General features: G+C 44.1%; 1 protein-coding gene across 2 annotated transcripts in view; it reads right to left on the reverse strand.

Annotated features, from left to right (window-relative positions):
* Spn (protein phosphatase 1 regulatory subunit spinophilin) overlaps window positions 1-21,730 on the reverse strand; it is a 152,822-nt gene that overhangs the window by 100,442 nt on the left and 30,650 nt on the right. Inside the window, exon 1 of one of the 2 annotated variants that reach the window (XM_075677750.1) lies at window positions 483-563. The exons of the other annotated variant lie outside the window; for it this stretch is intronic. The gene's annotated coding sequence lies outside the window, so the exon portion shown is untranslated. Of the gene's footprint in view, window positions 1-482; window positions 564-21,730 lie in introns of those variants that run through there. 2 annotated transcript variants of the gene reach the window in all.

A 21,730-nucleotide genomic window follows, 5' to 3' on the forward strand; every position in this document is an offset into this window, starting at 1 on the left:
AAAAGTAGCGGCAGCTGAGTCATGGATATTCTTGTAAAAACCAAGCGATGAAAGCGAAGCAAACTTTTAAGTGCGCCAGTTCGTGCACTGCAACCAAAATAAACATCAGCCTGAACGAAGGCAACACACCGACCAATGCACCGACGATCGCGAAAAGTGACCCGTGTGCCCAAGTGGGCGTCTGCGGCCTCTTAACAGAGCGGGTGTGCTAATAGTTTAGGCATCATGGAGGAGTCACACAACACGACGGCACACAGGCGTAACACTACCACACTCGGGTTAACGATTGCTACGCTAGCAACTGCAGATCCCTCCTCCCCCGGCACACTTCTTTGTCGTTGACACACAGCTTCCGGACGTGCCGCGTCCGTCCGTGAATAAGGAAACGGTTACGTATTGTCACAAAACAATGCGGGCTGCAAGATACATCCCACTAACTCATATTAATAATTCACAAAGGAAAAGTAATAGAAATTCTGTACCATTCAGCCGTCGCTTGGAAAATGAGAACCCGCCGATAACGCACGTCGCTGGCCCGCCGCCATGTTTTGGAGCGTTTAAGACGAAGGCGAGGAGGAAAGCGCAAGGGAAGAGCGGCAAGGGTCTTCGCCCTCCAGCGGCAGAAATCGAAAGCACTGTTGACCTGTGTAGGAGTCGCGGGAGCTCCGGAGGCTCCTAACCATGTGTGACAGTACACAAAAACAAAGCGCGACAGCGTCCGCTCCGGCGGCTCCGACGGCCGCTGCGCTGTTGAGGGGAGTGTAGTAGGTGTAGTGGGGCGAAAAGAAACGGGATCGCTATCGGTAAACCTTTTGAACGGAGCCTTACAACGAACAGAAAGAATGGCGCTGCGGAGACGTGATGATTCGGTCGATGTTCGTATGTTGCCTCTGCTCAACAAGTTGGCGGTGTTAAAGAGATATGGTTTCATTATGGCCATAATGAACATTTAGCATTCCGAAATTATGTTTATGTGGCCATGCGGCTAGTGTTTGTCGTGCTGTCACATCGAATGAGTACGATGGAGTCTTGCATTCTTAACAGATAAATGTGCCTCTTCTATTCTTGAAGCTAGCAGCGCAAAAAATAAGACTTGATACAAAGGTAAGGAATAATTAATACACGGTAAAGTCCCCAAGGAACCAGTAATATACTTCAAAAGGCTGGTTTGCTGGGCGAGTTGGTAGTCTATTCTTGAATAAAGCAGTGCAAAAAAAAAAAAAGATCACCGACGATACTCCCTAATGCTACATTTCAACGCAGCGTATACGTGTTTTCATTTCGCGATATATTGGCTGGCGCGGACAATCTGTCACTTGCGGCACGTTGCAAACGGAGCGATGAGTGATGCGACTGTCTCGCTAATCGGGAGATCGCGAAAGGCAGCGCGTGGGTGACGCATAGGCGCGATTCACAGCAGCTACCGCTGACAGACCTCCGCTCATGCAGCGCTTTATTTCCATACAGACGACGCGCGCTTCTCTGGCGCCATCTCGTAGCTGTCGTCGCCACAAAGCCCGCCTTGCACGGCACTACGCCTTTCTTCTCACGCTTTCGCCATACCCTCCTCCTCCGCTTTCCTCTTCGCGCTCTCTTCGCTATCACCGTCTTTCATCTGCCGCTAAACTCAGTGTTCGCTTTCATCCTTCGCTCGATTACGAGGGACAACGCCGACGCTCGCCGCAGGAACGGGCGCCAAGAGCTGCGCTCTAAGATTTGATGCAAAGGTAAGGAAGAGCGCTATGTTCGTCTTCCTCACCTTTGTACCAAGTCTTATTTTTTGCGCTGCTCGCCTCAAGAATGGAATACCAACTCGTCCACCAAATTATTCATATTCTACTTTTATTTTTATCTGGCGCATTATGGATTATCCTGTCGCCATCAGTGACATCTGTAGGTTCGACAGACACACTGCTTCTGTATCTTGCCAATCACATGACATGTTACCAGCAACGAGGGCTCGAGAGAGAGAGAGAATAAACATTTTTATTGGGTGAATGCAGCTTTGGAGATGCGTCCTCATTCCAGAATGCCTTGAGCTCGGGCCGCGTCCTGGGCCCTCGCAATCAGCCGTTGCTGATCCTCGAGGTCGGAGCTGGCCAAGGCTCTCTCCCAAAGCTCGTTAGTGGGGTAAGGGTTCGGAGGATTTAATGGTGCCGCTCTGCAACCCCCAACTCGAACAAGAAGACGATCTCTCTCTCTCTTGTCACACATGTGTTTATCACACATCCTCTCGATACGGTTGAATTCAACATGTGTTAACCGTGAAATGAAACAAGCTTGTGCATACCAGGATTTGATTGGCACCTCTCATTTTCCTTCTCGTTCTCTTCTTACTTGAACATGCCAGGAGACCTGTCTCTCCTCAGCGCACCGCTGTTAATAAGAGTATAAGCGCCGCATTCTAATGCAAACGATTTGGAGTAGTGGCGTAACATTGCTGATCAATTACTGAATAGCGTTACTGATCATTACTGAATAGCATTACTGATCTTTACCCTGTGTCGCTCAGCAATCAGAGCTCATTGCATTTATACTTCCACGGGCACAGCTATTTCGAAAGAGTATAAGCGCCACGTTCTCTTAGAAACGATTTGGGGTACCAAATCGTATCGACTACGGTCGTTCCATCTGTGCCGGATGGATGCCATTATGGATCTTCACTCTGTGCCGCTCAAAACAAGAACAGTAGATAGCATTATCCTTCCGCTCCCTCTTTCAGAAAGGCTAGGATCTTAAAGACTTCAGATGGGGTGATTGTGTAATTAGACCCACAACAAGCCAGTAGTGCTCTCTCAACCTCTCTTTTCACTCCTTATTGAGTCCACACGGCATGCTCCCCAGCATCCCTCCCCTCACCCTCTTTAACCCCGGTTAGAAAAAGTTAAAAGAAACTGAAAAGTGGACGTGGCCGGCGTAATAAAAAAAAAATGGTAGGCGGCCCGTAATCTTTGACTTAGGTGAGTGGCACTCGCACCTCTGCGTTGGTGTTCTTCAGGTTAACTTTAGGCGAACCCAACGCACCAACTGAACTCGGAGCCAGCTGTTTTCCATTAATTAGCCGATTAAATATTATGCCACCTCCTTGTGCGGGACGTCATTTGTGATGTCATTACTTCCGCTTTCTACTTCCAGGTTTCCAGGAAGGGTTTGGTGTGCGGTAATCAGTGATTTCTAACTAATTATAATTATGCCAGACACTTCAGTAACTCAACTTGTAACTGAACTTATGCTATGTTATCATATTGTCACGTGGTGGTGGAAACCCATGAGTTTTGTACTGTACTATATTTTTTTCTGCGTTTTCTGATTTATTTTGAACTTCGTCCCCGGTCGTCCCAGTGCTTTCTAATTAATTCTAATTATGCCAGACACTTCAGTAACTCAACTTGTAGCTAAACTTATGCTCTGTTGATATATATAATGAAACCAATGAATTTTGTACTGTACTTTCTTTCTGTTTTTTTTCTTATTTATTTTGAATTTGGTCCCCGGTCGTCTCAAAGATTTCTAATTAATTCTAATTATTCCAGACACTTAAGTAACTCCACTTGTAACTAAACTTATGCTCTGATATCATATCTATAATGAAACTCATGAATATTGTACGGTACTATTTTCGTTTCTTTTTTTCTTTTTCTGATTTATTTTGAATTTCCTCCCCGGTCGTCTCAGGGGGTGAATCGGAAGTGCTGCGCAAGAAACAAGAGAGTCACTCGATGCTTGTGCCACTAAAAAATTACAACAGGCACCGAATCTGGGTGTATGTACTACCATGGCGTCCGGCTTATTTTTCTACAATGACAACAGTTGCAGTTTCTGGCCCGTTCTGGGTGGTCATATCGGTAGCCGAAGGGATCCCCATAACAAATAAAAAGAAGAACTGGTTGCTAGAAACAAAATATAGAAATTTGTGTTGCCGGAAAATAAATATTATTTATAAAAACTGCTTCCACAGTCTCCAGTCGCTTCTTCGATAATTTTGTATCCCGAATTCTGATAACAGCTATAGTACACGGGATCTACCTCGGAGCCAGCGCGTGTGAAGCGTACTCCGTCACATTTTTCAAGGCGGGACGTGGTCCAAGAAGTGAGAATTTTCGGTCAAAAACGCCTTTTCAAATTTTTGCAGTTTGACTGGAAGGTCACTATCGTTCACATAACAGACGATTAAAGGTCGCCAAACATTGTTCTCCGTGACAGCAACTGTGAGACAACGTTCACTGAACTCGCATAAAGTCCGCATCGTTCAAGTGACCGTCACATGCCTCCAGGCAAAGCTGAAAGGCTGCTGCGAGCTGCAACAGCTTACATGCGGTTACCATTTTGTTTCGCAACTGTCACGCGAGAAATCGCTCTAAAAATTGAGACAATAAAATAACGAAATGTCGCACAGATTCAGCTTACAATGCTGCTTGAATATGCCTTGAATATGCACTTTATATACCATTCGAATCTGACCAGCGTGCAAGGAAAAGTAAGTGGCCGCGCTGCATTTTTACCGTAAGCGTTGAGCCAGAAATGTGCCAGAATGCTTGCATTGTGCGGACTATGAACGGCACCGGGCCTGAATGGGCTGCTCATATTTGAAGCTGTTGTGCTGGTGAAAACACCGCGGCTCCTATCCACTCTTTTCTTTTGGTTGTTTTGGTTGATGTTTATCTTCTTGTTCCGTGACTCATCGTCGACATCGGGTGTAGTTTATGGCTTAAAGAAGGATGAAGTTGTCGAAAGGCTGCGCGTTTATCTGCAAGCGACACGGAGCTGTTTACTTTCTCAAGCAAATATTACTTAGACGCCGAAGCAACGGAAAACTTTTTTTTAGTCCTGCTTATCATTAGGATGTCTTCAGAGCGCATTTTTTCCATAACATAGTCATAAAAGAAAATTAATATCGTGCGCACGATGAAGTCTGACAACCCAGATAGGATTGGCCATAAAGAAACAGACAAACAGAGATTCGGCATTCGCTCGCGTTACAAGCTTGAGAAGTGCGCTGACGTGGCCTGTTTCCTGAGCTCCCGAACACTGGTTCTGGTCAAGTAGCTGGCTGTTTTCTTTTAATCTGTGTCTTTTACGTATTTGTTTTTGACCTTTTCTTTCAATATCTGCTAACCTTCCAGAGTAATTTCCTGTTTCTTTGCAATGTCACTCTCATCGCCAGGCCAGGAGGCTGCCTCCTGGTCGGCTTCTGTTCCTAACTCTGATTTGCCAGTGGAGCTTTTCTTACGCAGTGGGACGAGCAGCGTACCTGTGGCTTTGGTTCCGAGTGATGGCGGTGTGATTCGCATGAAGAATCCCAAAGCAATTCAAACCGAACTCCGGATGGCCTCGGCCAATTTCCAACAAATCACCGAGGTTCGACAGTTCGGCCGAGGGGGGATTCTTTGCTGCTCGTCAGTCCAGGCTTGTGTTCAAGATTTACTGAAGTGCGATGTTTTCGCGACACATCCGGTGAGCAGTTTCATTCCTCATCCCCTTGCATGTACCAAAGGCCTAGTCCGCGGTGTCGACATAAGTCTATGTCCGGCAGAAATTTTGGAAATGTTTTCAGCGGCAGGCGTGACTTCTGTGTATCGTTGCAGCCGTGTGGTTGATAATAAGCGCATGCCCACTGAAACAGTCATTGCTACTTTCGCTGGAATGAACCGCCCATCGGAAATCAAGGCATGGCCACTGATATACCGAGTTGAGCCTCTATCACCTCGCGTCCTTCAGTGTCTAAAGTGCTGGCGGTTCGGGCACTCTATTAAGGCTGCAGATCCAACCCACGATGGCGAATTTGTGGAGAAAGCCATCACTCAAATGACTGTTCTTCCCGAAATGAGTCCTGCTGCCTTTGCAGTGGTCCCCATCCCGCAGATGAGCCTAATTGTCCTGCAAGGTCAAAAGAAGTTCAAATCCTTGAAATAATTGATAGACGTCGATGCTCTCGTCGTGAGACCATTGGAGAAATTCAGAGTAGGACTCAGGGGTATGCGGGTATAACAGCCCGTCAAACGATGTGTATGGAAAACTCAATCTCTGAGGCTGTGGCAGCTTCCGTAGAAAAGGTGCTGGAGAAAGCAATGGAGCGCATCATGACAAATCTCACCGACTCCTTTGTTCAGGTGCTGTCCTCACAACTAGCTCCGTGGCTTCAACTAACTAATAAAGCCAATATTGAGGATCCGGTGCCGGATCTACCGCGGAGTCCACCAATTGAAATATCGACCGTGCGGACATCCACAAATAACGAGTCATCAAAGCCATCAACTTCTAAGAAAATCGACCAAATCTGTCTTTCTGACACAGATGGGATGGAAAATCAAGATGTAGATATGGACCCCCGATCTCTTAAACGAACAAGGTCACCGACAGAGAAGAAACCTAGCTCTCCCACGAAGTCCAAGGCAAAAAAGTACGATAGAGAGATTCCTACTAAGAAGGACTTCTTAAAAGCGAGCGTTTTAGACCAAGCAGTTTCTACTGCTCGGATTTATTCACCATAGGAACTTTAACAGTAATTCAGTGGAACTGTCGTTCCATACTTTCCGCTGCAACAGATTTATTATATCTTATTGCTAAATATTCTCCAGATATTATTATTTTACAGGAAACTTGGCTTGTTGCTGGTCAGGCTTTTCATCTCAAAAATTTCCGATGTTTTCGATTGGATCGCCTATCCCGAGGCGGTGGTTTAGTTTTGTTTGTCTCATCAAAAATCTGTCATATAGCTACTATAACATACCAAATAATGTCCCCAGGCTATGAAATCTTAGCACTGGATATAATACTCCCTGGTTGCGCACCTTTTTCTATAATTAACACGTACTTCCCAAATGGAGTGCAAGATACCCGCTATCTGGATACCTCTATTGCACGCAGCTGCAGAAGAACATCCTACTGGTGGGAGATTTTAATTCTCATCATGTATCGTGGGGTTTCCGAACGGACACTTGTGGCAAACGCTTGTGGGATTGGGTCTTAACGAATCAGTTCTCTTGCTTAAATTCGAGAACACATACTTTCGTACGAAGTCAGTCGCGATCTGCCCTAGATCTTACGTTTGCTACCTCGAGCATGTCTGTCACCTCCTGGAAGACTGTAGACTCCGGAACTAACAGTGATCACCTCCCTATAATTTTTGAACTGCTTACCCCGTTAACTAGTTTAGATAGTAATGTGCGCACTTTTGTTAATTACGAAAAATTTAAAAATGCATTAAAATCAGCTTTACACGCTCAGGAGGGCATGGAGAGGGATATTAAAGCAATGAGCCTATGTTCCATTCTAAAACAGTCATCAAAAAAAGCTCAGTTTGTTGTGCAATCTACTAAGGGTGGATCATATTGTCCCTGGTGGAATTCTGACTGCGAGCGAGATTTTAGACGTAGAAAAGCAGCGTGGAAGAAACTTTTATTCAACCAAAGTCCTGTTAATTGGGCTGATTATACATACATAGCTACTACATTTAAACAAACAGTCTCAAAAGCTAAGGAGGATTATGATTCCAAGCACTACACATACCTTTCGAAGTCTTGCAATAAAAAGGCCCTGTTTAAATTTCTTAGATCTCGTAAAGTTATACCGGCGCCCGTCAATGTCGATTCTGTCGTTCTATCAACAAAAGAAGTATCGGAATCACTTGAGAAAATTGCTGAAGGACTTGGCAACGTTTCAAACATAAATTGCCCTTAAGCCTAAAGAAACCTCCCTTGGCAGACGACTTTGAGATAATAACAGCGACAGAGATTGAACGCATTATTACTTCGCTGCCAGCGTCAGCCCCCGGTCCAGATGGAATTACAACAGGAATGCTAAAAGTTTTATTTGATTATGCGCCTCAAGACCTCCTAAACATAATAAATTTCTCTCTCAAGAATGCATGGGCTCCAAGAGAGTGGAGAGTAGCTAAAATTATTCCACTATTAAAGAAAAAATCAGCTGGACTTGACTTAGACAACATAAGACCAATTTCTCTTACTTCCAATGTCGTCAAATTAATAGAAAGAGTTCTTCACGGCCGTATAACAAATTTTATGCAGTATGACACCCTTCACAGTCCTTGCCAGATTGGATTTCGTCCCGGCCACTCCATATGGTGCGCCCATGTAGACTTAGAGAGCCGCGTTAAACTTGCTCGCCGCAAACGAGAGTACGCAGCTTTGGTGACGCTAGATGTATCAAAAGCATACGACTCTGTAGAACATTGTATTCTATTCGATAAACTTCAGTCTACGATTTTCCCAAAATATATAACCGCTTGGATCTATGAATTTATAAGAGATAGAGAGTTTTATTGTTACCAACACGGTATTTCGACGTCCAAACACAAACAGACAAGAGGTATACCACGGGGTTCCGTTCTTTCCCCTATATTATTTAACATTTTGCGAAGCACAATTCCTTTGTGTCCAGAAGTACATGTTTATGTTTACGCGGACGATATCGCATTTTTTACGTCCGCAAATAATATACATTCACTACAACAGTCGTTGCAGAATTACTTAGGAATGCTGGAGACATGGCTAGAGGGGTTATGCATGTCGTTAAATACTAGCAAAAGTGCGGTATTAGTATTCCCATTAACTGCACAGGTGCATATATCTTTACAATACCGACAGGAAATCATTCCTCAAGTTGACGAAGTCAAGTACCTTGGTGTCATTTACGATGGCAAACTCACCTGGCGCAGTCACATTGAACATATTAAAACAAAGGCAGAACGAGCCGTAGCTATATGCTCCGCCGGCTCAGCCACCGTCGCTCTGGACTACGCAGGGATACCTTACTGATGATCTATAAAATGTATGTTCGGCCCATGTATTTTCCGGTGGCCCCGCCTACAAAATTAAACCTCTCATACTTTTAGAAAGAGAAGCTCTACGGTCATGCCTTGGGCTTCCTAGATTTGTAGCCAACGCTGTTTTATAATCAGGAAGCTCATATACCCACCCTATAGATTGCAGATTCCGCATACTTACGGTTCAGACATTTTTAAAAATGTATGACTATTTAAAAAGATGTACGCAACATGCTTTTATAACTGAACCTGCTGAGTTTTTTCCAAGTATCGTGGTCGAGATTCCACAGTCCTCAGATAGTATTCGTACAGGCACAGTTACAAAAATTGGATGTATCTATACGCCAAGTTTACCATTCAAATGATGCCTTTACAGACCTCAAAATTGAGTTCGAGGACATATTTCATGACCATGCTAAACTATTACCAAGGCGAGATTTAATTAATACCTTACACGGCCACCTACACCAGCTGACCACTGACAACGGAATAGCTACTGACGCTTCTGTTTGCAATGAGAAGGCAGGAGTGGGGATCTTCTCTGAATCTCTTCAGTGGTCCTACTCCCTTCGCCTTCCCGACTTCACACCTATATTTGAGGCAGAATTATTAGCGATTATATTAGCATTACGAAAACTCCCCCAAAAAGACCCATTAGCTGTTATCATGATCGACTCGCTATATGTATGCACAGCACTAACTGCATCTTTAAATTCTGCAATTCAAAGAACATTTCGTTCTATGGTACCTCCGTACTTGCGAAAAGTATGCTTGCTTTGGGTACCGGGACATCATGGGTTGCACTTGAATGAAATGGCCGATTCACTCGCACGAGCATCCCTGGACGGCCCTATCATATCTGTTTTGCCGACATCAGCTTATGTCACCGCGGCTAAGTACAGAAATTTCGCTATATCTCAAAATTCTGCAATATCCATGCTAACACCGTGTTCTGAATTCCACCATCTTGGCTTCCCATGGAATATTAATTGGTGTCCTTCAAGGCAATTGGAAGTATCTTTTACAAAATTGAGATGTCGTATACCTCTAAATTTGTACTTATAAGTAAAAATTTAGACACAGGTCTGGTCTCGCTATGTCCCCTCTATGTTCTTTTTGCAGTGCACCCGAAACTATCGAACATTATTTTCTTTCATGCCACGGCTTTCTAAGACAAAGAAAAATATTAGAATACTCATTTACCAAACTTGGCCTATCGCTAACCTCGACAAGCATTCTTTCTTTTGGGGCCACTTCACTGGGATCCAGCCACAGGGATGCTTTTCTTGCAGTTTACAATTTTATTAGAGAGACATAAAGAGTACCTTGCTGATTTTCTACAATTATTTATAGTTTCTATTATTTCATTTCTTCACGTTAAATTATTTTATCAAAATTCTCAACAATATTTTCATTGCAAGTCTAAATTACAGTTCTATCTTCCCACGCTCCACTATTAAAATCTAGTTTCTCTACACTTCTAACCTTACGGAAAACCGCCTGCTTCTTGGCCAATCCCCCATAGTGGGTACGCGCCACTGTCTGGGACACAAGACAAGACAAGGACGAGTACAATATTGAAGCTGCGATGGATTTGGTCTAACATTTGCGTCCCATTCCTTGCATGCTTGCATGCATTCGCTCAAAATATTTATCGCAGTGCTTTCACTGCAGTGATGAGACGAGAATCGAGTGTTCTAAACTCGTACTCGATGTTGAAAATGAAAAAGAAAGAAAAAGGGGATGTGGATAGGCAGTTGCAATTACAAAACCCCAAAAATCAACGATTACCGTTACATATTACATTTTCGAAAACGTATCTGACCGTTGCATCTAAACGTGATCGATAATTTTTGGGCGTTACTTCTAATGTTCGGTTTCCCTGAGATAGATGCGAAGACAGATAAAGATCGTTTGAAAAAGTTTATTTTACGTCACCAGTGTTACGTGTTGATGATCTTCAGCAGGAGTGGCAGACACCACTTCCTGCTGGCACGCGAGAAGGGGTTTTAGTGAAAGGACTCAGTAGTGCCTTTGACATAGGGGATTAAGGAGATAATTGCTTTTTTACATTTGGCTTTGTCATGGGCAACTACTCTGGTACAACCAGAAGAAGAATAAGGGGATCCGCGAGGCTCGATTTTTCGTTAGTCACAACCATGCGAAGAAACAGGCAGTGAAATTAATTGTAATGTTTAATTGAAGTGTAGAAATCTCTGGCGCACTCATTTGCCAGTTAAGTGCCCCGGATAATCCCGGTTTCGAAGTCAGTCCTCTGACATTTCTGCACCAACGCCTTTGTTCCACTGCGTAGGTTCCAATGAGATTAAGAAGTTTGCAGGGACAACATGGCCACAATTAGTACATGACAGGGGTAGTTGGAGAAGTAGCCTTTGCCCTGCAGTGGGGCGTAACCAGGCTGATGATGATGATGTAGGTTCCAAGACGAATTCTTAATTGCCACATGCCTCGCGCGTCCATACTCTAAACAGCCGCCGCCGGAGGAGTCACGTAACGTTAAAAAAAAAGCTTCAGTTAAAACAAAAGCGTTCGAAAAAAAAAAATGTGGTACGATAAGGCGCGCTATACCAGATTTATGCAAATGGAAACACGCGCGCTCAGGGTACGCCGCGACCATGCACTCCTCCAGTAAGGAAGCCGCAAGGGCAACGAATTACAGTAATTCGTTTAACTGAGCATCTAATAAAGTTACATTGCAAATTACTCTTGAAGATGTGTATTTTTTCCGTTGTCTCGAATTACTTAAATAGTCACGATTGGAAGACCCACCGTGCTTCCTTAGTGGCTTTGGCGCTGCGCCGCTGCGCACGAGGTCGCGCGGGGATCGAATCCCGCGGCCGCGGCGGCCGCATCTCGATGGGGCGGAAGGGAAAACTGCCCGCGTACCGTGCATAAGGCGCACCTTAAAGAACCCCAGGTCGTCGAAATTAATACGAAGCCCCCCACTACGCCGTGCTTCGTAATCATATCTTGGTTTTAGCGCGTAAAACCGCAGAATTAAAAAAAAGAGGAAAACGATCGGACGTAATTTCCTTACTCGTAACGCGTTTGGTATGTACGCATAAGCCACGATAACCAAATGCCCCAAAATAACTTCAAATGGTATGGTGTATGAAGTCCATATGATTGAAATGTTGTCCTGTACGATTTCTTTCTTTTTTCCTCTCTCTTTTATTGCGTCGTCCTCATCACAACCTGCTGATGCCACTGTTGGCAAAGCCAAGGACGAGACCATGCCCACGCCCTCTTTTCTACACAAAGACAAGGTGCAGGTTTGGGTTATAGTTAATTGGACATGATTAATTTTACAGGGCGAATGTAGAACTGCGACAAAAGAAAGAAATGGGCGCTTGCTTCTCTTTGAAGCAACTTGGAAGAAAAGACGCTCAGTGCTTTTAACCGAAGTAAAACAATCTCTCCACCTGGTTCTGTTGATGGGAACATATCGCGCCTGCTTTGTTCTCTAACAACGTTCATTAACGTTGTTAGAGAACAAAAAAAAATTAACGTTTGGCAGCTTACAACGCAGTCCGCATCTTCATCACGCTCTGATATTAAGCAGCTCAAGTTTGTCAGGCTTACGTGACACGACACTAAACTTCGCTAAAATGAAGTCAGTGCTCAAACACATTTTATTTATTTATTTATTTATTTATCTATTTATTTGTCTATCTATTAATCTATTTATTTACTTATTTGCTTCTCGGGCCCACGGTTTCCTTTCTTGTGTGTGTGTGTGTGTGTGTGTGTGTGTGTGTGTGTGTGTGTGTGTGTGTGTAATAATAATAATATTTGGGGTTTTACGTGCCAAAACCACTTTCTGATTATGAGGCACGCCGTAGTGGAGGACTCCGGAAATTTTGACCGCCTGGGGTTCTTTAACGTGCACCTAAATCTAAGCACACGGGTGTTTTCGCATTTCGCCCCCATCGAAATGCGACCGCCGTGGCCGGGATTCGATCCCGCGACCTCGTGCTCAGCAGCACAACACCATAGCTACTGAGCAACCACGGCGGGTTAGTGTGTGTGTGTGTGTGTGTGTGTGTGTGTGTGTGTGTGTGTGAAAGAGAACGAGAATTGAGATACCGCGGTGCCGTTCGCAGAACTTTCATTTCCATTAATTTACCATTTCTTTAGTTCAATTTACCCGCCGTGGTTGCTCAGTGGCTATGGTGTTAGGCTGCTGAGCACAACAAGGTCGCGGGATCGAATCTCGGCCACGGCGGCCGCATTACGATGGGGGCGAAATGCGAAAACACCCGTGTACTTAGATTTAGGTGCACGTTAAAGAACCCCAGGTGGTCGAAATTTCCAGAGTCCTCCACTACGGCGTACCTCATAATCAGAAAGTGGTTTTGGCACGTAATACCCCATAATTTAAATTTAATATTTTTTTGGTTCAATTAGTAAGTACAATTTCACCTGTGTTGTAATTGCTGTATTTGTTGGCTACTTATGCTATCATATATATATATATATATATATATATATATATTATGGGCAGAGGCCACTGGGAGATTATTGTCAAAGTCAAGAGACAGCTTGTCGGTACACCTGCTGAGATTAGCTGCTGGGCCACTTACAGCCGACTCCCGTTAAGTCGACCCTTGCAGGACTGCAGGATTAGTTCGAATTATCCGAGCGCCGAATTATTAAACGCCCGAAATATAAACAAATTCAAATATTTTTTTATTGCTTGAAGCAGTCTGTAACGTCTTCTTATTTCTTGCTCTTGAAGCGCCATTCAACCAGCCTTAGGTGAAAATCGAGCTCCGAATTCATTTTAAAGGCGGCTACAGCATGATACGAGATCAAAAAAGGCGGGAACGAATGCCTGAAGGGCCGGTAGGAGCGTCGCCCTCTATAGAGATAAAAATAAATTTACGCAAGACAGCTTCACGCCAAGGAAAGCAGTAGCACCGTCTACCGAATTTCTTGTGTTTTCTAGCTTTTCGCAACCGCTGCACGCCTGACGGGACAGTCATCTCTGGAGTGGCGATCTCGCCCTCTCCAGATGCAGATTTCGTTTTTTTCTTTTTTTTTCCGTGTACAGCAGTTCGCGCTGCAAGGGTACACATTTATACAAAATCTTGCTTTGCTGCTTGGCGGACATTGCTTCGTGCTTTGCGGGCTCGTTTCAGCTTGACCAAATTTCGTTAACAGCTGCAACTTCCTTTGATCGGCTTAAATACAGCTCTGTTTGTTCTTATAGCTGCACCGTTTTGTGTTGACGAGCAAATGTGAGCGCGTTCGTCAAACCGAGGCTGGAATCCAGCTGTAGTAAGTTGGAAAATCTGGTACCGGAGGCCGACCCCCCCCCTCTGTCAAGGATTCGTTCTTCGCGAAGGTCGCCCATAGCTATCTCTTTCTCTCTATACTTATTTTTTTCCCCTTGGTGGGAAAAATTGACCCAGAAGGGCTAAATAAGTGTGGACGTGTTAAGGGAATCGGATTGATGGGGCGCTTAATTTCATTTTCGTATCAACTTGTCTATCGCAGCGCTACGAAAGACAATTAGACTGCACAATGTCAGCCGCTGTATTTCGTGTGGTTGCCGGTATAATTTAGTCACAAGCAAAGCGGGCTGTGTATTTTGGTGAAAGGCTGCACGTGTTTCAGTACCCGTTGTTTGAGAGCTGACCACCTTAGAAGCCACATTAAATTATGTGGCCGCAGTGTATTTCTTTTGTGTTTAAGTTATCAGCGAGAGTTGTGGCGTCTGTGCAGATGGTTTTGGAGGTCACATCAGAAAAAAATGTAGCGGACGAAGACGGCGTTTCGCGCATTGCAAAGAATTTGTTCTTGAAAAGGTGGCGGTCCACTGTGATCGAGTGCATGTTGCCGTTGCAGTAAATTAGTTAAGAGCAGTAATTTGGCCAAACAATTTTCTCCACACTGTGCGTAGGATTTAGTTCATATGTGAGCACTTATCAATCCCACAACTTTTACATTTGCAATGCACTGTCACGCGTTGTGCCATGTTTTCTTTTTACATGCTGTTATTACTATTTTTGTTGCTTTTAAGCAATGCTTACCTGTTCATTTATTTTTCCCTCTTTTTTTTCAACATTTTTTTTTTTGTTTCTGTAGTATGGAAAATTTCTTCGTTTTGAGCCAATATTTGCATCCTTGTATGCATCGATATCTTTTTACCGATTGTATTTTATGATGAATTGTACCATAAGCCCCCCGCACCCTATGCCTCTTCGCAGGCCTTGGGGTCTTAAAAAAAAAAAAAAGAAGGGATCGCCGAAATCTGAAGTTTTTTTTTTCTTTTTTTACTTTCGACGCTGAAAACGCGCGAGTCACTGCCTATTGAACAAATAAGGAATAGGAAAACAGTTTCAAAATGAGCATGCATTGAGAAGAAAAAATATATGATAAAGATGGGCCAGATTCACAATATTCCAGACTTGAGCGACTGAGGTTAGTCCACGCCCCCCCCCCCCCCCTTTTTTCTTTTAATGAAAACGCTGTTTTATGCATTGAAGCTCAAAAGTGGAACGACAATGCATTTCGTCGGACACTTTGAAAATTAATATCTCGAAACTGGGGCAGTCCTGAGAATTCGTTCCAATTGGATGCGCCTTGCGAAATCACTAGCTACAATTCATGAATTAAAATATGTTCCGTAATATAATTAATTAAAAGTTTAGTTAGAGCAGTTATGTTAATTATTCATTTATGTATTCGATTTATCGTAGAAGTTATGGCCGCCTCATCGAGTAACTTAGATCAAGTGTTAGAATTGTGCTATCTGCCACAGGCATTTCCTTAAATAATTGGTGCAGGTAAAAAAAAAACACACCCTGTACATTTCAATATACATGGTTTAAAGCACGTTTAAGAATAGACAATCTAAAGCACCGCCGAAGCAGAATTTCACTGCCAAGTTAGCAAGAGAGACTGCTTCTTTTTATCTTAGCCCGTCTCCAAGCTACGCGCAATGTTGCCACAGCAACGAGGTAATCATGGCAACAAGTCATGGCAGCGAGTCGTGAAAACAAGTCGTTGCGGAAAGCCAAGCGGGGGAACAGCAATTAACGACAGCGCATAGGTTCGGCTTCGGCAGCCCGTTGATATTTTTAGACATACTTGAACACATGCTGCAGTATCATACGCCCGTGGGATTCGATTAAAAAAAGATACAAAGCCCACAATGCGGATGACTACACAGCTGCAGGGTTGTCGCAGGGAAACGCCCGAGGCACATAGTATGTTCGTTCGAGTGCGATACTGAGAGTTTGCCAGAGGAACGGCCCGTTACTATATAACGAAGCCGGTTTTACTGCTTACCGGTTGCGCTTTCTTTATATATACATATATATAACCTTGATCCAGCTGTGCACTAAACCGGTTTCCGTGCAGCCGGCAGCGCAGCTTCCGTTAGGCGACCAGAATTAAGGGTCGCGGCGCGACGGGCGATCGCTACTTCGCAGTGAGCGCAGTCTTGCTGCGGAGGCAGGGTTGCAGGAGAATCCCGTCTGATTCCATTCCTTGCGTCGTAGGCGGGCAACTGCAGCCCGCGACAAGCCGCGTACGCCCCGATATCGCTGTGTAGCTGGACGAGTTGAAGGTCGCGGACGCCCACCTACACACGTTCGCGCTATAGACGCGGATGCGTTACACATGCCAGAAAGCGCGTTAAATAAATCTAGCGCGCTCTTAACTGTCGCAAAAGTGTACTATACTCGAATATGTGCGAGCTCGTTATCGTCTGTACGTGTTCATTAAAGTACTTATCTTTCTCTGAGAGTGCATACAGTGCGAACGAAATTAGTTATTAAAAAAAAAAAAGCACACACACAAACAAACAAAAAAGGCTCGAATCTATACACTCGTATACTGCCCGTGTATGCGTTCTTAGTTTTTTTTTTGTCTTGTTTGCTTTATTGGTGTTACAGGGCTGGTCGCACTTTTCGCACACACAAACAAACAAAAAGAAGCTTCAGCAAAAGGGCTCTATATATAGTTTCTATTAGGCTGCCTAAATTCCCGAAATACTTTGTTTCTCTCTCTCTCTCTCTCTCTTCGATAACCGGTATCAGTTGAGTGCAGAACATATATGTGGAACAATGACCAATACATATATATATATATATATATATATATATATATATATATATATATATATACATATATATATATATATATATATATGCGTTCCTGTTAGACATGCACTTTCAGGAACACGTGTGCGGCTTTCTCCAGAGGGGCAGCTCCAATGGCACACACAGCATCGTTCACCGAGCAACGCAGCAGCGCTTGCAACTGCTAACATCAGCTCGCATGTTGGCACTCGCGTGTTGGCAGCACTTCTCAGACGTCTGCTCTCATGAGCTTTCTTTTTTGGTATAACGTCGTCGCACTCGGTATACTCAAAAGATTTCAGCCACGTGTTCCGATCCTATGACTTACGAATAAGAAGGTTATTATATTATGATAGCCTTACGTCATATAGATGTTGCAGCGCGTTAATGATCCCGAAATATTTAGCACGACTGCTTCGCTGTGCCATTTGAGAGTCGTTGTCGGTCAGCGCCTTTAAGTGACGTTCTCTCTCTTTCCCATTCGCTCTCCAGGAAAAGAAATACCTGCTCTAAGAAATACGGGGGTGGGAAACAGTCAGTTTTAGCCGAACGGTGTATACCGGTTAATCTCGTCGCTGCAACTCTGATCAGCAGCTAGCCTTTCAGTGGTAAGCCGGGTGTCCCACGTAACTTAAGCCAAACGTTAAAAATATGCAAATGACACGCAGCTGGACAGAACAAATATAATGTTGTTTGTCGTCACTTGAAGATACTCAGATTATTAAAACTTTTTTTTTGCATTCCGACTGATTATATATTTATATACTTCTCAAATATTATAATTCGATAAAAAGTGTCAATGAGAAAATTGTAGAGAAGCAGGAAAAACTTCCGATACAGCTTTCTGTTGCTCGATACGTGCTACACGAAAGTGTTTTTTGAGCGTGAAAGAAGCCCGCGAATGCACGCAAAGTGCCTCGAGCGGCCAGTCGCGCGGCAATTTTGCGCGTATTCGTGGGCTTCTTTCACGCTCGGAAAAACACTTTTATGTAGCACGTATTGAGCAACAGAAAGCTGTATCGGGAGTTTTTCCTGCTTCTCCACAATTTTCTCAGTGGCACTTTTCATCTAATCACAATATTTGAGAAGTTGACTAATTAAATAATTAATTAATTATGTAATTAGCTGGAACGCAAAGAATACTCTGGCTATCTCCAATCGACGGGCAAACAACATTACCTTGGTTCTGTCCAGCTCCGTGGCATTTGCGTATTTTTAACGTTTGCCTCAAGTTACATGGGACCCCACTCTATACCGGGGGTTCAAAATTAAGCTTTATGACTTTCTTAAAATAAGGCACGCGAAGATCACCTGTGCAAATAAGTTATGTGGACAGGGGTACACAAAGTGAGATGATTTTTATCGTTTTCAGCATCCCAATTAAATAAAATTGAATGATTAACTTTTTATTGACTGCAGTGAGTGTGTATGTGTGTATTCAAAAGTTCGGGGCAGTCGTGGGTCCACACAGTTTCACTTGAAAGAATTCTTCTAGCATGTCTGTGCTCCGAGATATCCGGTTCTAAATTTCAATTGTCATTCGCATGATGACGCATGCAAGAAAGCGAGGATCGGCGCAAAGCTCCTCCCTGATGTGACGCAGCTGTTGCGTGCTGCGTTTAGTCTGACAACAAGGCGGAGGCATACACAAAGGTGATAACCTTTCCCCTTCCGCTCTCGGCTGGCGAAATCAAGATATGACAGCGTCATGTGCCGTGCAGTTGTTGCTCTTGATTTCAATAAAACTTACAATACTTGGAAATCAACAGTCACTTTATTTGCGTAGCCCAGGCAAGGACCATGCCCGCTCGTCTAGTCACCATTACGCAGGCGCACTGCCGTCCGGCTTCTCCGCTCACGCCATCATCTCGGCATGGCAGCTGCCGCCATCGTTACAGGCTGCGCGGTCGCATGCTACGACATCGCTTTCGGGTTATTTAATTTTTTATTTCGCCATCCGAAAGGGAAAGGAGGACAGTTATCATCTTTACCAATGCCTCCGCCCCGTTGTGAGACTAAACGCCGCACGCAACAGCCGCGTCACGTCAGGGAGGAGTTTTGCGCCGATCCTAACTCTCTGGCATGCGTAATCATGCGAACGGCAATTAAAATTTGAAGTCGGATATCTAGGATCACAGACACGCTAGAAGAATTCTTCCAACTGATGCTGTGTAGAAACGCGACTGCATCTAGCTTTTCAGTACAAACATGCCCACTTACTGCAGTCAACAAAAAGTTACTTATTCAATTTTAGCTAATTTGGATGCTGACAACGATAATTACCTCACTGTGTGTCCCCCTGGCCACATAACTACCTACGCAGGTAGCCTTTCGCGAGCCTCCCAGTGGCTAATTTTAAGAAAACCATAAATCTTAATTTTGAACACCCTGTAGACTAAGATATTAATCCAGTGTGTTTTAGCATATAATGCTACCTGTATACAGTTATCGCTACCGCCCCGGTTAGTTAAAGCACTCTTTTACAGCGTTTTAGCGTTCGCATATATGGTACAACTATACAGCCTGTTGCCGCTGCCTATAAGCTATAGACCTTTTAAACCTGACAGATGACACGGGCTGCGGGAGAGAAGTGGTTTGATGTGAAAGGTTGGCGCTATGTACTGCTGCCCTCGAGGGAGCATGCCGTGGATGTATGCTATACTCGCTCTCTCATTTCGATTGCCGCACGGCAGGAAAGCCATGGTCTCGTGAACCGGGACGTCAAACACACGAGCTGATAATAGCAACGCTCGCGCGTGCCGGTGGCAGTGAGCGCTGCTGCAACCTCAATTGACTCGAGTAGTTTCCGCCGGCCAGTTACGCAGCAGTTTGAGGCATTTTGTTTCCCGTCGACTTAGCGGAAGCGTGAAATGCACGCGCTTGGTCAGTCGTTCGATTCTATAATGGCCGCCAGGAAGATGTCACCTGCTTTGCCCACACTTTGCGACAGAAGCAGCGGCCGCCTCTGAGAAGCTCTCTATTATAGCAGCCAAAGGCGCCGAGGATCATTCGAGTTGAGGAGAACGTCAATGGATAGAAGTGCTTTTAGCAGCAATTTCGCGTTTTCCAGTGTGGAAAGAGCTAGAAAGAGGAAAATAAACGTCGTGGCATTACGCTCCACAAAAAGTGTGAAGGACAGCCGCTGTCGCCTCAGCCGATGCTTCGCTCGTGGCATGCGCGCTGCAGTCACGTGTTCGGATCAACCGGTAGCACGTTGCATTTTCTGTTTTTCATTTATTGTCAAGTCTTAAGCGAAAAAAAAAGAGCACAAAGAATGTGCTGCCCTGCAGTTAAAACCCCATCACTGTATCCTTTTCTTTGGCTTCGGTGACGGTTGGCGTCTTTTGTAGTTATACTTCCGAAGTTATGTCATTGTTCAATGGAAATGACGTGCTTTCTTCCCTTCTTTCTTTTTTTTTTTTTACTGGGTCAACGCGGTCATATTTGGCATTTTGGCTCAGTTTACTTACACAAGGAAACATTAAGGGCAGACTTGAAGCCAATTAGTTCAGTCATTGGCACCGCGTAGCAATTTTTTAAGGGACCTCTAAATGAGCATGTATTATACACAGTTTAAACGCAAGCGCCACGCACTGCTCTTCCGAGCTCGAATGAATACATGATATGGCTATTTTCCTAAGGCCATGTCAAGGTATACGCGATTTTTTAGTAACTCCCATAATAAAGAGGTTTGACTTTGAATAGGCTTCGTTGTTCATGTTCATTCAAACCACCATTTTCGCCCGCATCGTCAACTCTTTGCTCTCTCTCTCTCTCTCTCTCTCTATCTATCTATCTATCTATCTATCTATCTATCTATCTATCTATCTATCTATCTATCTATCTATCTATCTATCTATCTATCTATCTATCTATCTATCTCGTATTAACGAAATTCAGCAGATGTTCTTCGGCGTTTGTTAGTTTTTTCTCAGAAATTCGCTGTTTATCGGCGTTTCCTCTTTTTCACTTTGCAATTATCCTAAATTCGGAGTTTATTTTTCTGTTCTGAATGGCCACGTATTATAAACAGGGACACCAACCACACAATGACGCATCCAACTTTATCCAGGTGAAATATTTACAATCATGGGGGGTAAACACAAGCACGCTCGTACCGCGCACATTACAGCTTGTTGTAGTAGATGCAGAAATACTTAACAAGGTTTATGTCTGCGATAGCAGCAAGCTACTATTTATTTATTTATTTATTTATTTATTTATTTATTTATTTATTTATTTATTTATTTATTTATTTATTTATTTATTCATTCATTCATACCTCAAATACACCGTTTGGGGTTTTACATGAGGGGTGGGCATATTTAGGTCATATTTTCAGTGAATGCCCTGAAAGATGAATGACTGGAGTGGTGCACCGCTTCAGCAGGTTGATGACTCCAGTCGTTCGCTGTTTGAACGAAGAAAGAGTTAAGATGAGCGGTGGTACGAGCTGGAGGGGCATAAACAGCCTTTGAATGGCTATGATGGGATGAAGTGCGATGCGCAGGCGTGGTGTCGGTCTGGTGAAGCAGCGAGTGATAAAATTTGTCAAAGAGGCACAGTCTTGCTGTTTTGCAGCGGTGCTCGAGGGTTGGAAGGTTCAGAGATGACTTAAGTTTAGTGACACTGGTGGGGTAAGAGCAGTCAGAATGAATGAACCCTGCTGCAGGATTCTGTATGAATTTCAGTGCTGTTGCCAGGTTAGATTGGTATGGGTCCCACACTGAGCCTGCGTATTCCAGTTTGGGTCGAACAAGTGTTAAATATGCGAGTAGTTCTTACTGAGAGGGGAACAAGACTTAGATTACGGCGCGGGCAGCATAGTACATGA

Source organism: Dermacentor variabilis, chromosome 1 (assembly GCF_050947875.1).
Source record: "Dermacentor variabilis isolate Ectoservices chromosome 1, ASM5094787v1, whole genome shotgun sequence".
Taxonomy (NCBI): domain Eukaryota; kingdom Metazoa; phylum Arthropoda; class Arachnida; order Ixodida; family Ixodidae; genus Dermacentor; species Dermacentor variabilis.